Genomic DNA, 5,637 nt, shown 5'->3' on the forward strand with positions numbered 1-5,637 from the left:
CACCACTTCAGAACTTAATGTGAACGGAGCAACTCCTTTTACCGTACTCATTGAGGTAGCTCATTCTAATTTCGGCACTTTTAAAGTAATTAGTACTAGACTTAAACCTCATTTGAATAAAAGAATTGACAGTGAGAAAGAAGATTTTTGACTCCGTGAACCACCATGACCGTGCAAATATGAGGTAAGTCAAGTCTAGACTCTAAATAAGCGCTTCTCGGAAGGCAACCCGAGCGTTAACATTCCTAATTTACTAATTTTATCTCATGATATTTTTAAAATTAATTAATTCATGAAAAAAATAAAAAATATAAAAAAATGGTTTTTTAAAACCCACACGGCCTGGACACACGGGCGTGTCCTAGGCCATGTAGATCTTTTAACTTAGTTTTAAAAATAGAAGAAAATCGACAGTGAGTTACACGGCTTGTTCCGCTTTTCACTATTTTGGGTATTTCATCCAATATTCAAGGCAGTTTCAATTCTCTCCCTCTCTTATGATATTTTTGTTTCTACTATGATTATCTATTTTTGTACACTGAGGATAATATACATCTTAAGTGTGGGGAGGTTATTTATATGATTATTAGAAAATCCCTGAATTATGTCTTGTGCTCAAGTATTTTTCTCATTTTACTATTAGAATGAATTCTTATCGATTGTATTTTTTATTGATATGTTTTAGATTAAATTCATAGGTAATTGTGCATTGATTATTTAAACTTTAAGACATGAGAGAATAAAGCATGATAAGTCTATTTTCAGAATAAAAAATTGCTAGGTTATTTCCCTAAATTGAGGTATTACCTTGAAGTTTGAGATTTGCAAGATTGATATAAAAAACCATAACTTTTGTGATATTTTGAGCCTTTAGAGCATATACTTTTCTTGTTCACTTTATTATTGGTTACGAGTGTGTCAATACTGATTGGTTATTCTAGAACTTGCTTCGATTATACATGTCGAGACCACACATTTGATTTGATATACTGAGATGATAAAGGCACCTAGGTTTTAACCCACTTATCCTAAAAAGCCTACCTTCATAACTAACCCTTAGTGAACCCCTTTGAGCCTAATAAACCGTTTCTTGATCTTCTCTCAATATAACCCATAACACATTTTTTTGAATTCATTGAGAATTGTTTCCTATTTTTGACTCCTTTTTTGTCTAGATTTGATTTGGTTAGTTGTCTAACTATGTTCTTTTGTTCAATTGGTAAATTATTTCTTATTTCTTGATCTCAAAAAAATAATAATAAAATAAAAATATTATTATTATTACATTTATATGTTTATTTTTATTATTAGTTAGATCCATGTCAATTGAGTTTGAACAGTTATATTCATATTTTGAGCAGAAGCTCGTGTTATTTTTTAATAATTTCGGTTGATGTAATTATTCAGCATTAGTTTATTTTTCTGGTTAGGTAATTTATCAATTCAATCTTGATTCTAACCCTCTTTTTCAGCCTTTATCCACACCTTTAACCTAGGCCCTATTACAACCCTTTAAAGACCTTTTAATTTGTGTATCATCTCATTTATAGTGGTGGAGATTTGATTTTCATGCAAGCCTATGGTAATGACTTTTCATATTTGACTTTTGAGTGCTTATTTTTGAACCTTAAACACCTTGAGTGATTTGAGTGAATCTTTAGTGAGGATTTCAATTCTTGTTGGTTTTGAATTAAAGGTAATTATTTAGATAAGGGGAAATACCTATGTTTTAATGCTTTAAAAATGTGTGACTTGGATTTGTTCGAATCTTTAGTGCTCTTTTAGTTGAATTATCAATGTATGATTATTTGTAAATTATGACAAAACATTATTGATGAAAATTATGAAATGAGAAAGTTTAATTTTTAATTGTGAGTTAAGGATTTTGCTTGAGGACAAGCAAACGCTTAAGTGTGGGGATATTTGATAAGTCATAAAAGTAACATATTTTAATCTCATTCTTGATGCGTTTTTGGATGATTTATTATTTAATTTAGTGAACTTGATGGTCCTAATCCTTTAATTTCATGTTTTTGTACTAGGGAGAGTATAGGGGAGCAAAAGGAGCAGAAAACGGGCCAAAATCAGACAAAATGAGCTACTTTCAGGATCCACACGGCCTAGCCATTCCCACACAGGCTGAGCACACGCCCGTGTGAGCCACACGGGTTGGCCACATGCCCATGTGCCAGTCTATGTCGGTATCCTTCCTGTTTCCTAAACACACGAAAAAAGTCAATTTTTAGGGTTTCTGAGCATTCTAAAGTCTATAAATACACATTAGAAGAGGACCTAAGGGAGAACGCAGAGAAGAACGAAGAAATTACTTGAAGAACGCTGTCAGAATCAACTTAGAAGCAGGATCTCCTTCAAGATTGAAGATCTCCAATCAACTTCTCTAGAAGTTTTTGGGTTTCTTTATGTTTTGTTGTTTTCCTAATTTTGAGATTTTTTTTTCCCAACTTATGAACTAAATTCCCTAGGTACCTAAGGAAGATGAAATCTATGATGGATCTTATTATTTAATTTTCTGAATTACATGATAAGTACTTGATTTCTTGATTTTAATTATGTCTACTTATTCCATGTTTTAATGTTTTTAAGATATTAATTCGTGATTGATGTGCTTAATTCAGTGGAGCAAAAGTCCATGTTTAAGAATAGATCTAGCATAATTGAGTGGAGTTGCATGCAATCCTAGAAATAGGACGACATAAATCTACCAGATTAGAGTCAAATCTAATAGGGAATCCATAGATCGAGTTAATGCGACAATAGGGGTTTTAATTAGAAAGAGATTTCAATTAATCAACCTAGAGTCGTTATTTTACTCTCAAAAAGATATTAATATAATTTAGAATTTCTACAGATCAAGGCAAGTGAATAAATCGTTTAATTCAAATTTAGAATAATAAGTGAAGTCTAGGTGGATTCTTTCCTGGGTATTGTCTCTCTTATTAGTTTATTCAATTGTTTTCTTACTTTATTCTTTGTCGAGTTCTTAATAATTAGTTTAGATAATTTTAGATTAAAAACGAAATACTTCAATCTACCAACCAGATAATAGAAAGATAGTAAGTACTAGTATTTTTAGTCATCATGGATGCGATATTCCTGACTCACCAGAGCTATACTATTATTCGATAGATGCGCTTGTCTTTGTCGTGATTTTAATTAGTTAAGTAAATCATCATCATCAAGCATAAACTCAAAGCATAATTTTTTTAACACAGTTAGGCCTTTAAATCATTTCTGTCATTAACAGTTAAAGTAATCTCACCTCATATGAAAACTGAAATTTAATCATATTTAGCAAAACAAAGAAAACTCCAAGTGTCTCATTCCATTAAATTCCATGTCATCCGATACATGTCAAGCATACATTATCTATCTCTATCCATTCATTAAAAAAAAAAACCTATTGTTAGTGTATTCGGATAATTTGTACAATATTTGATAAATTTAGGTCCTAAAAATTCTTCAAATTTAAGTACCGATACAAAATTAAAAAATATATCAAGTTCTAAGTATTTGAATAAAAAAAATTTACTACCAAATTAAAAGAAATTAAGTTCAAATACTATTAGTGAGTGGCGTAATGGGGGTCCATCATTAGTGGGTGACTTGATGGAAGTGTGAAGAACGTGAGTGGCTAATAAATGGATAACCATCGGAATTATGTAAAATGGAACGTAATTTGCCGGTGCTTCTCATATCACTTCTTATATCATCACATGTCTAAGTCGAATATAGATATAATATCATAAAAAAAATGATGATGATAGATGATGATCTATCAAAAAAAATGAAAATGAATGATGATGAATTTCACAATATCAGCCACTACTTCAATACCATCTCTAAGCCTACTTCACTGTAGGAAGGGCCCACAAAGAGTACAAAATTATTGACAAGTTAAATGTGCAAAAGACAAGGGGGTGAGGTGGGTGGGTTTTCCCTTTTTTTTGGTTGAAATAAATGAAATTGGGAAGACTTTTGATGGGTTAATGAAAATGGGTAATTTTGGGGGGTCCCTTTGGCAATGAATGCCACGGCTTCTGTATTACCTGTCCCCTCCCGTAGTACTCTGACTCTTCCACTAACAAACAAAACCAACCCTACCCCAATGCCTTCGTCCTTTTAATTTCTATCATGTTAAATTTCCCCATCAAATAAAATTAACTTCTTACCTACCAAATGATAGCCATTAACCGTGGAGTCACAACAGTAACCTATTAAATCATCTATTTATTTATGTACCAAAAAGGCAGAAAAAAACTTAATTTAATTTCAAGTATTAACTTAGGAGAAGTATAATGTAAACCTGTTCAACAATCGAATTAGTTCATTAGGTTTGTATCTTAAATGTGTATATATTTTTTTCAAATTCATCTTGGTTCAATCAAAATAATTATTTATTGGGGCGAAACCAAAATTTAAGTGAGGGACCAACATAAAATTATAAAAAATTTGGAAGTTAAAACTAAAAAAAAGAAATTGTATTAAAATACTTTAAATTAAATTTTCAACTTTTGAAAAGGGCCAAAATTGTGATTATTCCAATTAAAAAAGTTAGAAAGATTAAATTGAATAATTGATATTTGAGAGGCAGTACAATCACACATCGAGCCAAGGTGCCTACTACGCCCTGATTATACAATAGTAAATAGGTTTTTCAATTTAAATTTTATTACAAAATATATAAATACTAATATAAATTAAGTTTTTATCAAATTTAGTAGTAAAATGAGTTTTGAGCATGATTATATGAAAAAAAAGTTAAATGCCAATATTTAGAAATGTGAAAAGAAATGAAGCCATATATAGATACATAGTGAGTAGTTTTTTAAAGGCATAAAGGTTAATTTAACCTTGAATGCTTATCATTTTTAAATTTAGCTCTAATTTTTTATCACTTTTGTTCTCAAATTTTAAAATTTATTTAAATTATATTTTTAAGTGAAAATTTAATTAAACTATTAAAATTTTAAAGATACTAACGTAATATCTCATATAACAATTTATGTTTACTTCATAATTTTAAAAAAAAAGTAAATATAATAAAATTCAAAAATTTTCATCAAATTTGATAAAATTTTAAAAAAAATCTAAGTTAATAATGAATTACGAGTAGATTATCACAAAAACTATTATGTTAATGTAATTAAAATTTTGATTCTTTAATCAATTTTTATCTTAAAATGTAATTTAATTAAAATTTGAATATTGAGAATTAACATAATCCAAAAAAATTCAAAAGTACATCAAGAGACAGCAAGTAATTTTTTTTTTAAGATGTAAGGATAGGAACGTTCTAGTATTGAATGAGTGTCAGTATAAATTTTAATTAAAATATAATTATTCTTAATATAATTTAAAATGTTGTAATTTTTTATATTTATTATAATATATATTCTGAAAAGCTACTTTTTAGAATTCGTTTTTACGGTTGTTTCAACATTTATAGGTATTAAGTTTAATGTTATGTAAAATCAGTATAAAATTATATGTCTTATATGTTAAGAGAGAAGGATTGTAAAGTGCAATCAATAGAGCCTCGACTTTCACAGATGTTGAGGTTAAGTTGAGGCTAAAGTTTTGAAGTTTAACTAGAAAATTTATTTGTTCGTTGGCCCG

This window comes from Gossypium arboreum, chromosome 10 (genome assembly GCF_025698485.1).
Source record: "Gossypium arboreum isolate Shixiya-1 chromosome 10, ASM2569848v2, whole genome shotgun sequence".
Taxonomy (NCBI): domain Eukaryota; kingdom Viridiplantae; phylum Streptophyta; class Magnoliopsida; order Malvales; family Malvaceae; genus Gossypium; species Gossypium arboreum.